The sequence below is a fragment of the Aquarana catesbeiana genome, linkage group LG08 (assembly GCF_042186555.1).
Source record: "Aquarana catesbeiana isolate 2022-GZ linkage group LG08, ASM4218655v1, whole genome shotgun sequence".
Lineage (NCBI taxonomy): Eukaryota > Metazoa > Chordata > Amphibia > Anura > Ranidae > Aquarana > Aquarana catesbeiana.
This window is the reverse complement of record NC_133331.1, coordinates 199,035,739-199,048,338: the sequence shown is the minus strand read 5'-3', so window position 1 is coordinate 199,048,338 and position 12,600 is coordinate 199,035,739.

The window sequence follows — 12,600 nt, the reverse complement described above, 5'->3', positions numbered from 1 at the left end:
TACTGTAGACATGTTGGGAAATGCGTTTCCAAAATTCCTGCCTGGTTTTCCCCACATAGTAAGCACCACATTCACATTCCATCAGATATACTATTCCGCGGGTGTGGCAGTTCACAAATTGTGTAGGTGTAAATGTATTTCCGTTAGGAAGAACGAAGATTTTGTCTTTCTTGATAAGTGAACAGTAGAAACAATGTCCACAGGGGAAGGAACCCACTATGGAACGGTGCTTCAATCTCCTATTTTCATTGATGTATTCGCTCTGGACGAGCTTGTCACATAGTGACATAGCTCTTTTATATGTTATGGTGGGTTTTTCTTGAACGAACTCACGCAATTTGGGGTCATCTGTGAGGATGCTCCAATGGCGCTCTATGATCTTTTTGATAACCTGATGTTGTCGAGAGTAGCGCATGATAATCCGGGTGATATTACATTCAGAGCTCTTGGAGGGTTTGGGTCTAAAAAGCAGCTGGGGTCTAGAATGTCCTATAGCTTGATTATACGCTTTTTTGAGGCACGATCGACTGTAACCCCTTGCTAACAGTCGATTCTGGAGCCCCTCAGCTTCTTTTTTAAACAGAGCATCATTCGAACAATTGCACCGAAGGCGCAAATATTGTCCATAAGGGATAGAGTTCTTTAGTGGGATGGGATGAAAACTGTCCGAGTGGAGGACCGTATTCCCGGCAGTTGTCTTTCGAAACAGAGTGCTAGAAAGATTTCTTTCCGCAGTGACCGAAATGGAGACATCTAAGAAGGTGACGCTGTGGGGGTCATCGTAAATCTCAAGTTACGTTCGTTCACATTAATCCTATTGAAAAATTCGACTAGTTTGGTCTCGGGTCCCTCCCAGACGACGAAAACGTCGTCGATATATCTCAGCCATTTGGTTATGTGGCTGGTGTATACGACAAGATCCTCGTCGTCCAAGAGAGACTTCTCCCACTCCCCCAGGTACAGGTTGGCGTAGGAGGGGGCACAACAGGTCCCCATAGCCACACCCTGTACCTGGAGGTAGTGGGAGTTGTCAAAACAAAAATGATTGTGGTGCAGTATATAGTGAAGACCGTTCAGAATGAACCTAACCAAAGCAGGATCATACTGGGAATGCTGATGCAAGGCCCTTTGCACAGCGGCCAAACCCTGAGAATGGGGGATGCTGCTGTACAGCGCCTCAACATTGATGGTCACCAGAATGGCATTGCCTGGTATCCTAAGATCGTTGATGAGTTGTAAAAATTGTATTGTATCCTTAACAAAGGAGGGCAAAGACAGAACAAGAGGTTGCAAGTGTACATCTATGACTCGGCTTAGATTTTCTGATATGGCTCCATTGCCGGAGACAATGGGACGGCCTGTAGGTTTGATGGATTTTTTGTGAATCTTAGGTAGACTATAAAACGTAGCTACCTTAGGATGTGGGGTCCTAACAAATTCATAGATGTTCTTGGTGATTTCACCTCTATAGAATGCACGATCGACCATGCTATAAAAGCTGGAGTTATATTGATTGATGTTGAGGGCCGAAATTACTTTATACCATTCTTTGTTCTTTAGAATGTCCAAACACATTGAAAAGTAGTCGTCATTATTCATGACGACCACATTGCCCCCTTTGTCTGAAGGTTTTATTACAATTTTGGGGTTTTTTGTAAGGTGCTGGAGGGCCAGATTTTCATCATATGAGAGATTGGCCAGTTTCGATTTGATTTGTGATAGTTTGCATATGTCACGAATTGTCTGCCTTAAAAATACTGCTACATTGGGGTTAATGCTCGAAGAGGGGAATGTTATAGAGGCCTTTTTAAACATTACTAGGGGATTTGGAGTCGATTTGTCCACCTCCTGTAGTAAGGCGTCCAAATCGATTTGGTCTATTAAATCCACCGTATTGTTTTCTTGGTAAAGGAGAGTTAGGTCTCGTAAGGCCCTACATTCCTTCATGCTGTAAAGGGACCCATCCACAGCGTCATCATCGGAGTCATCCTTAGCATGCAGGTATTTTAATAATAGCCTGCGTGCAAAGAGTTGTAAGTCAGTGATTGTTTCAAAGACATCAAAGTTTTGTTCGGGACAAAAGGTTAGTCCATGAGATAGAAGTTGTATCTCACTTGGTGACAGGTTAATGGAGGATAAATTGACCACGCTTAGGTGGTTTGTTAAATCCGCACCACAAAGGGGTCCAGGCCCTTGCCTGTTTTGTTGGTTTGTGGGGACCCAGGTCCCCGAGCTAAGTTTAAAGCTTTTTGTGGAGCTACTTTATTAGAGCCTGCAGAGGAAGTAAGATGTTTAGAAGGTTCCTGTGCCAGTGAAATGTTACTGTTTAGTTCGAGGGCCACTGCCCTACCCACATCAGCAGTATGTTCTTTAGTTGCTGTGTGGCCAGGTTGGGCATCCTGAGAATCTAATTGCGTGGAGGCAGTGTCCATCGCTCGTTTTTTAGAGTCGTGTTCAGGAGAATTCCTGAAACTACGATCTCTTTTTTGTTGTGATTTACTACGCGCTTGATTGCGTTGGGAGGAATCTTTTCGTTCAGATTCGGAATCCAAAGATCTCCGAAGTTTTGAAGTTTGAGTATTATTTTTGTTCTTAAATTTCCGACGTAAATGGTTATTTGGTGGGGACCTATAATTTTTCCATCTGTAGGCATGGCCCTCCGAAAAGGTATGTTTGTCTCTCCAAAATTGCGTTTCCTTGTTATGTAGAATGTTTTTGTTAAAGGTTGAAAGATTTTCTTCCAATAGGGTCTGAGATTCAACAAACAGGGGGTGTTGGGCATATTGAGTCAATGCTTGTTCCAATTTGTTGATAACACCGTCTAGGAGGCCAATTTGTTTGTTGTATTCCCTGGACAGAATGGACATCATCTCCCGGGAGCATAATTTGAGATTGGCCTCCCATTCGGCTTTGCACCCATCGCTTATTAGATCAACATTTGGAAAAATCTGGACACGTAGTCCATAGGGGTTAATCTGTTCCTCAAGGTATCTGCCAAAACTTATGACATGCCAAAAGAGGGCAGATTTTCTCTCGAGTATCTTGGTTAGTTTTTGAAATTGTGATGTAATGGAGTTTTTTGATCTCCCTGTTCAAAGGAATTCTCATATTGAGTCATTAAATTAGCCCAATCAGCTCCTGTGAATTTACTCATCCTAAATAAGAGGTCGCAGCCTTTTCTGGCTAGAGTGGGTATTAAAGAAGCAAGAAAAACAAAAAAAAAACCATATGCCAGAATCACATACAACGCCTCAACACCAGTTCACAGTTCATGTCTAAACTCGAGTGTCAGAAAAAACGGGGGAAGGCTGTTAAACCACCCGAAAATAAAAATGAACAACGAAAGACACTCACATGAGTGTAGACAGATGGGCTGCACACCCCATAAAGTGCATAAAAGACTACAAGAACCCCCTATCGGGGCTTTAAAGCAGCCAATGAAATGCAGTATGAGTAGTCAAAAAAGTTGATTTTATTGGTACAAAAAATATTAGTAAAGTACTATAAAATGAATAAATAAATTCTGACTATTCAAGTCAGGACATGAACTGGATACAGCGTAAAATTTGCAACGGACAATACCCGTGATTGGAAACAATGCAAAATACAATGTGTTATAAGACAACCAAAGTTTCTTTAAGTATTGGATCCTTAGAATATTACAACGGACAGTGCCTGTGAATAGGAACAAGAAAATCTGCCCTCTTTTGGCATGTCTCATGTGAGTGTCTTTCGTTGTTCATTTTGATTGGATGATTTAAAACTGCCAATCAGGTAAGTATTTGAAATATAATTTAATAAAAATTAAAAAAAATTGATTATTATTAATAAACTTCAATTAACCTATCAATTTATGTCAATTGTCTGCCATGATCCCATAGGTGTTGGGATGGGGACATTCTGCCCCACCTTTCACCTTTATTATGAGAAAAAAAAAATACAATCTGAACATTGCTTATGATAAATACAATCATGAAAATCTTCTGTGCTTATGTGCAGACCAGCATCAGGTGAGGTAAGCTACATAATCAAAAATCCAGTGAAAAAATCCAGCGGTTAAATGTCTTGTCTCTGACAGTTACCCTTCACTGAAGATACATGGGGCCTTTCATACCCTTGGAAAATGTTAGCCTGACATTGTGAATGAGCCCGCATGCATCTACATCAGTTTGTCACTTCGTGTTAGTGACCTAGTCAATCAATAAAGTAGCTGGGCCTCTTAACTTGTGGCCAGGCATCCTGCACTGTTCAAACAATGTTAGAAAATGATAACAGTGGCAATAAAAACTTTCATTTATATAACACCTCAAAGCTAAATCTGCCTTTTAAGGCCTGGTTCACACCTATGCAGGTTGCAGTTTGCATATTCTAGGTGCATTTGTGGTTTTTAATACATGTTTTTGATCCATTCAAGTCTATGGAACCAAAAGCCAGAAAAAAAGTCCCTGACCCTTTCCATAAAATGAAAAGTTATGAACTACATCCATAGGAAACCATGTTAAATGGACTGTAGTGTGTTTCTGCAAAACTGAAAATGCACTAAAAATGCATAGGTTTGAACCAAGCCTAAAGGAAGGCTGTTTTGAGAGAAATGCCTGTCCGTTTACATCTTCCTAGTCACCCATCCATTTCTGGCTTAAGTAATTTATGAGTCATTGTCTTGGAACAAGTATGCTGCAGCTGAAGTCAGACTTTAATCAGTACTGGTGTGCAAACTTGGTCTGTGCCTCAAGGTATGGAAGTCATAGGACTAGGGCTTTTTTTCAGGGGGAACTTGGTGGAACTCAGTTCCACCACCTCTAGCTCAGACCCTTTGGTGCCTGCTCACCACAATCACTTGTAAACACAGAAGTCTGGTTTCTGTGTTTACAAGTGACAGCTCTGCACTGTGTATGTAATGCAATCCTGGTATTTAATGACCTTTAAGACCCTCCTACTGTTTTGGTGAAATTTCACTGAACACACCCACTATTTGATGTGATTAAGAGGGTGTGTGTAAGGGGAGGAGTTTTGTGGGGCCGTGGTTAAGTTCCAGCACCTACTGTTTGAGAAAAAAAACCCTGCATAGGACTAACATGAAAGCCAGACAACATTTTACAGGCTTCTCCCAATACATATATAAATATGGGTTAAATGTTCTGTTGTGGCTAGAACATGAGGAACTGTGATAAAAGGATTGGGACATACTTAGTAGGCAATACTGGGTTTCCCCTTCGGAAGAAGCAGGGAGTGAGAGCACTGTTGATTACAGCAGTTTAAGGGGAGTGCTAGGCTGTAGGAATGTCAGTCCACTGCTTTGTGTGAGAAACGGTCTGACTTTCCCATTTCAGAATATTTTAACTCTTGCTGCAGGACTTAGTTTAAATAGTAAAAGAGATCCATATTACTGTATATACAGTCTGCCTGAATTACAATAACAGATACCATGGATTCAATTGAATTTGATAAACAAATTGCTCCATAGTACCTGTAGCTACAGAGGTAAATGGCAGCTTGTTCCAAGACTCCTCTGTCGCTTGCTAAGAATATGTAAATGCTTAAATATTCATAGCCTGACCATAGATTCACTTTAATTATAGAGGTATTCAAGCATCATAGGCACCATCTCTCCAGTGTAGGTAGGTAACCATACACACTGAAATTCCAAATGCTAGATGAACTGAACCTGTGGTTGTTCATACCTAACTCTCTAACTACAGCAGCCGTCCTGGCTGTACATGAGATGGTGTTAGATTTTAAGCCAGGAAGCAACCTATATAATTGTGCATTCAGTCTAGGTAATGGGCCTGTGTTGTCAATTATCAGTATGATCACAACATAGGCTAATAGATACATAGTTTCAAATATATGTTGTTTTATTTTCAACCATTCCATGTGGTATATAAAACAGTTATGAGTCCTCTTTGGATGTTGGCAAGCTGCTATAATGAACAAGAAGGGAGTTGTGCATGCATCAGGGTCCAGTGAGCATAACATCATCTGTTTAGTGAGATTTGTAGGGAAGTCTGCTTAAAAGGTAATAAAAAGGAGAAATATAGGGTCTTTAAACTAGTCGCAGAATATTGATTAGCACCATTAGCCATGGAATTCATCTAAGAATAACTCAGCTGAGATATCACTGGAAAGCTAACACAGGGTGAGAATGATAGGAGGAGGAATAGGAAGGAGGACATGTTAAATTAATTTTGCTACTTTCTATTGTTTGTGATATTTTCAGACACCAAATAATGTGAATGTTTTAACAAGGATATACTAGAATACATGGTTCAAAGGTAACGAAAGGAAACAGAGGGGCTTTTTTTATTTGAAGAAAAAATATACCCCTATATAAAACACCTCTGCATTTTAGTAAAAAGGAAACCCATTTTCCAGCACCTTGACTGTAAGTAGGAATGAGCTGAGAGTTGGGTTCAAACCTAAATTTGTACCGAAATTTGGCTGTTAGGATACAATTTGAACTGTAGAGATATTCAGCATTAATTGCTTTGTTTAAATCCCATAATGCATTACAAACAACTGCTACTGGCCAAAGTCTTGCACCTGACCTCTCCAAGGGCTCTCCCTCAACACCCCACCAGTGGTTTCTACCAAGGACTTGGAGCAACCCAGTTCAGTAGGCCGGCGGGGGGAACTTAAGGGCACATGCGTGACCGCCTTATCCACCTCCTGTTCACTGGTTGTTGCAGATTTAGTTTTTTTTTTAATAACTGTTTGTTTTATTGTATCCATGCAGTGCTCTAGTGGGATCCCTGTAGCTTCCGGTCTCTCCTGTTTCCCTAGGCAAACAATAAAATACAGTATAGGCTGTGCTAGGTTAGGAACTGGAGATGTGAAAGCTGCTGGCACATACTGTAAATGCTTGAACAACATAAAAGAAAATAATGTAACATAGGTCCAAAAAAATCAGATTGTAAAGGTCCAATTTGCATATTAATAATCAGTCCATATAGAAACATTGTCAATTCTGCTTCTAGGTTAAGTTGAAAAGTAGTAATCAATATGGGTAGATAGGAGTACCCAGAAAAAGATGCGTCACCAGCACCCGTTCATACTGCTACTGCCTCTTACCCCTCACAGTGGACCCCCACCAAGGATGGTCAGACAAGCCTGTTCAAAATAATCCTGGAATGGTATCACTGGGATTGGATCTCCCAGCTCCTCCTAATAAGATGCTCCTCCACTGCCCACGATATCGTTAATACTCTTGAAGAGGTATAGAAGGATAAAAAGGGGCATATCATAGTGCAGTATTTTCCACTTAGTTGATTGTTGGAAATGCAGAGAAACCCAAAGTTTCCAACCAACAAAATGGGCGCCGCGTCCCATGCGCAATGACATCACATGTCACAACAGTGATACCATTCCAGGATTATTTTGAACATGCTTGTCTGACCTTCCTTGGTGGGGGTCCACTGTGAGAGGCAAGAGGCAGTGTGAACGGGTGCTGGTGACAGATCTTTTTCTGGTTTCTGGATACTCCTATCTACCCATATACCCATATTGAGAATGATTATTAATATGCAAATTGGACCTTACAATAAGATTTGCTTGGTTTTAAGCGTGGCATGTACGTTATATTATCTCCCGTTTCCCTGCCTACTGAGCTGGGTTTCTCCATACACATAGCATGTGGTTTTAGCCTCTTTTACACATGCCACTGGTGATTATTTGATTATATATTATTTGGTGTAATGTAAGCAATGTAATGAAGTATAGAATGTTTACATTGCCTGCTGGGAAGGTGTGGAGTCTTGATATCACTTTGCTCATTTTTTTTTGTTCTTCTAGAAGGTCAAAGAAATAGCCCCTGAGGAAAAGAAAGTCTCAAAACACATTGGACTTTGGGCTCAATTGTGCACACCACTGTTATATGTTATGCACACATATTGTTTTTAGAGATGCAATATAGGTCAAATCAGATGGCCTGATGGCCAGAATTTTAGCACTTTCTGAATAAAGAATATATATTTTGTGTATATCCATGGGCGTCCACAGAACTTTTTTCAGGGGGGGGGGCATCATTTTAGTGTCACCCATGCACTGCCCCTTTTCGACAATGTCATTATCATATTATCATGGTCATAGACTGCAGACATAGTACAGTCCCTAGGTTAGGTAATGGATAATGGCCAACAGGCCCTCTTACCAGACCCAACAAAACTACAGCAGTGATCCCTCCAGCTGGACGAGTTCCCCGGGGGCGACTCTCGTCAGTAGTGTAGCATGTCTTTACCCTGGCAGTGGCTCAGTCTTTCTCTCTCTGGTGGCGCTGGGCAGCGTGGCTCTCTCTGGTGGTGCTGGACAGCATATCTCTCTGGTGGCACTGGGCAGCATGTCTCTGGTGGCACTGAGCAGCATGGCTCTCTGGTGGCACTGGGCAGCGTGGCTCTCTGGTAGCACTGGGCAGCGTGGCTCTCTGGTAGCACTGGGCAGCGTGGCTCTCTGTTGGCACTGGGCAGCGTGGCTCTCTGTTGGCACTGGGCAGCATGGCTCTCTGGTGGCGCTGGGCAGCGTGGCTCTCTCTGGTGATGCTGGACAGCATGTCTCTCTGGTGGCGCTGGGCAGTGTGGCTCTCTCTATGGTGGCGCTGGGCTGGGTGGCTCTCTCTCTGGTGGTGCTGGGCAGAGTAACTCTCTGGTGGCGATGGGCAGCGTGGCTCTCTGGTGGTGCTGGGCAGCGTGGCTCTCTGGTGGCGCTGGGCAGCGTGGCTCTCTGGTGGCACTGGGCAGCATGGCTCTCTGGTGGCACTGGGCAGCGTGGCTCTCTGGTGGCACTGGGCAGCGTGGCTCTCTGGTGGCACTGGGCAGCGTGGCTCTCTCTCTGGCTTCTGCCTGGCACACTCCTCGTTCTTTGTTCTGTAGCACTCTCTCCCTCAGCTTTTTTCCAGGCTGCAGTCTCTCAATCTCTTACTTCATCGAGCTGTAGCTTCCTCCCTGTGGAAATTGGGGTCGCTAATCTTTGGGACTACATGTCCCATGATGCTCTCCTCTCCTAATCTCCTTTGATTGGCCCTCTTAATGGGCAATGGGGAAGGAACAGAGTGGGCAGGAAGCTGGGCGGGGAACCTGGTGAGAGCCGTCGTCTCTTCTCCCTGACGGGAGAAAGGGGGGGCAAGCAGGGGAAACCTCCAATAGCCCACAGCGCACCTTTCTCCTGCCACAGCACCACCGAGTTCTCTGCTGGACTGAGGGAAAAGAGCCCACAATCACACTACACTGATGGGGGGCTTGACAGCACCTTGATGGTGTCACCCTACTGGCGGGTGGCCCCCGGCAGCGGGCTGCCCGCCCCCCTATTAGCAATGCAACTGTGTTGAATTTAAGATCCAATCTCTGATTCCAGAGGGGGGCACTTGACCCCCCTTGCCCCTACCTGCGGATGCCCATGTGTATATCTGTGTGGTTCATTTGGTACTCTATTAGGTCCCTGCCACCCACGCAACCAATTGATGGTTTCCTTTTTATCAGTGATTCAAGCATGATTCAAATTTACTGCTTTCAAAGTTGAATGTCCAGGTTGCGATGGGTCAGGAGCAAGTAGTTGCTAGTATCTAGGAGGCAAGTACATATCTAGCACTCCAGCTTCCAGTCTTTCCATGCACCTAAATAGGAGTTAGATATACACATGTGGGATTAAATCTCCTAGGGCTGGTGTAAATGAGCCCTAATGCCGCGTACACACGAGCGGACTTTACGGCAGACTTGGTCCGGCGTACTGGATTTCGTCTGACAATTCGATCGTGTGTGGGCTCCAGCGGACTTTGTTTTCTCAAAAGTTGGACGGACTTAGATTTGAAACATGTTTTAAATCAATCCGTCGAAATCGAGTCCAGTCGAAAAGTCCGCTCGTCTGTATGCTAGTTCGACGGACAAAAAGCCACGCTAGGTCAGCTATTGGCTACTGGCTATGAACTTCCTTGTTTTAGTCCGGTCGTATGTCATCACGTACGAATTCGACGGACTTTGGTGGATTGTGTGTAGGCAAGTCTGTTCATTCAGAAAGTCCGTCGTAAAGTACGTTGAAAAGTCTGTCAAGTCTGCCGTAAAGTCCGCTCGTGTGTACGCGGCATAAGAGTTTCATCCTAGCTTCTTCTCCAAATGCAGGAGGTAGAGTTTGGGAAACTGACCCACCCTGCCCCAGGAATTAGCGCAAGACAAACTCTTGATATCTAGGGTCCTGTTATCTGTGTCAACATAGCAGACGTATAGTGTAAAGAATAGTTTGCTGGTGGATGTTCATGAAGCTGTACTGGTCTATGAGAGCTAGAGTGTTTGCCAAGTTATTGCCGGACAGTTTCAATTGAGAGTCTAGTACATAAAGTTCATTTGAGGTGTAGGTGCAGGTAGGAGGGTCCCCTCCAGGTGAAGTGTCTGTAGACCACTGCTTAAACTTAAAGTCACGGCTCACTGTCATTTAAGGACTGACATTTTCTATCTAGGAGGTTGCCGTGGTAAGGGTCGAAACAAGCCCTAAGATCTGAGGTGTGTGGTCAAATCCAGGTTAGTTTGTGTCCAGTCCTAGAGGGTCACTGTCTAATTATTATTATACAGGATATATATAGCGCCAACAGTTTGTGCAGTGCTTTCCAACATGAGGGCAGACAGTACAGTTACAATACAATTCAATACAGGAGGAATCAGAGGGCCCTGCTCATTAGACCTTGCACTCTAGGAGATTTGTCCAATAGTCTTGTCTAATTGTCCAAGAAAAGATCTGCTAACTGGCAAGGTTTGTGCAGTAAAACAGACAAAAAAACAGGCAATCCTTTTTCTGAACTTGCAGGGGAAAGAGTTAACACCATTGGTAGGCTACCACTGTTGTACCAAAAATGTTGGTATTCCAAAAAAGTTTGTAACCATTTCAGGTGGTCATAACTAGCGGAAACTCCATCTGCCCACACAGTGCACGATAAGTGACGTCCACCCAGTGGATTTCTACTTTGCTCATGCTGCAGAGCCATCAGCGGGCCCTAAATGTGTACCTATGTAAGCATCATATGAGAAAAAGCCTTGGGAGAACTGGGCTTCTTCTCCCCAAGTCAGTGACTCCTCTTAAAGGATGCATGCACTGTATCGTCTTTGTTATGGGAGGCAATCAGAACGATGAGCTGAAAAACTATGGGCATCAGTCCCATCACTCCTGTGGTGTTCCTGGTGGTGCAGACACTAGCTGGCATTTTAGACAGGGCACTGGAGACACAACAGCAGGTGGAAGAGGAGGACCTCCTGGTGTCTTAGAGCCCAATATATCCTGACAGTCCAAATAGGGCCAGTGCAAGAGGAGCATGAAGAGGAGAAGTATGGTTGTTGTGGCAGCACTCAGAATATGAGACAGATAAGCATTTACCTTCCCTCCTGTCAGGACATGGACATTAGTGTAAACAATCAACAGCATTTAGCTGCATTACAAAAACCCTTATCAGCACTTTGATGGGATTAGCAGTTTCTAAACCCAATCCACATTTCAGTCTCACTCTAAGTTTAGTAATATCCTCTCACTAGCCTGCTGACGTAAATACCTTAGCTGCAGTCATTAGTAAATACAAATTTCAGCCTAACTTTAACAGCCATCATAAAATCGTAAAAGCTCTTAATTCTGTCATGCTTGGAGCTTCAGGGTACTTACAGTAAAACCATTAAGAATTTGTGGCGTGCCATAAAATGTCTAGAGATGGGCGAACTGTTCGGGCCGAGCATCAGTTCCCGCCGAGCGCTCCACAATGTAACAGCCCTGAATGGCTGAAGGCCGCTGGTCAGGTGCAAGGCTTTTCCCAATCAGGGCACAGAGCACTGTGAAAGCCCTGATTGGACAAAGTCATGATGACTTTGCCCAATCATGCCTCAGTGGTCATAGTCTCACCCCACGCCATAATAGGTTCCTTCCCACTGAATCTTTTGCAGTGTGAAGTTGGAGATAGAGCAGGGCTCAGCAAGCTAGTTAGTTAGTGTGAGTGCAGTAGAGTGTAAGTGTAGTGTCAGTGTTTAACAGCATTACATTTAGTGCTGTATTATTATTGTTTTGTGGATTTTTTATTATTATTGTTGTTTTTCCCAGCTCCATTTTTTTTTAAATGGTCAGCAGTATTTTGTCTTATTGCAACGCTGGTGTTCCTCCTTTTTATCAATATTTTTCTAGTTTTTCAATTTGTGTCAGTGGCAGTCCCCAATTACACACAGTTTATACTGCCCCGGACACCATGTTTAATTTAATAAAGTGCATCCAATCACCCATTTCCTATTATCTAATAAATTTGTGTAATAACCCCCATCCCCACCCCCATCATGTCTGGGAAGCCAACAAAGAGAGGCAGACATTCCCATGGCAATGTGAGGGGGCCAACAGCGTCTGTGTCCACAGGCAAAGGTGGGCGCGCTCTGGCCTCAAGCAGGGCACGTTTGTCTCAGTTTAATTGTGTTGTCCGTGCTATCCAGCCACAGCATGCAGTGGCTTGCTAAACCACCCTCATCCTCTATCACCCAAGCTGACACTAATTGACATTCAACCGCAGCTGCCAGTGTGGTCTATTCTGCCTCCTTGTCCACAGCCCCACAATCATGCACGGAGTAGTCAGCTGAATTTTTTGAACACAGTGTCAGCCAC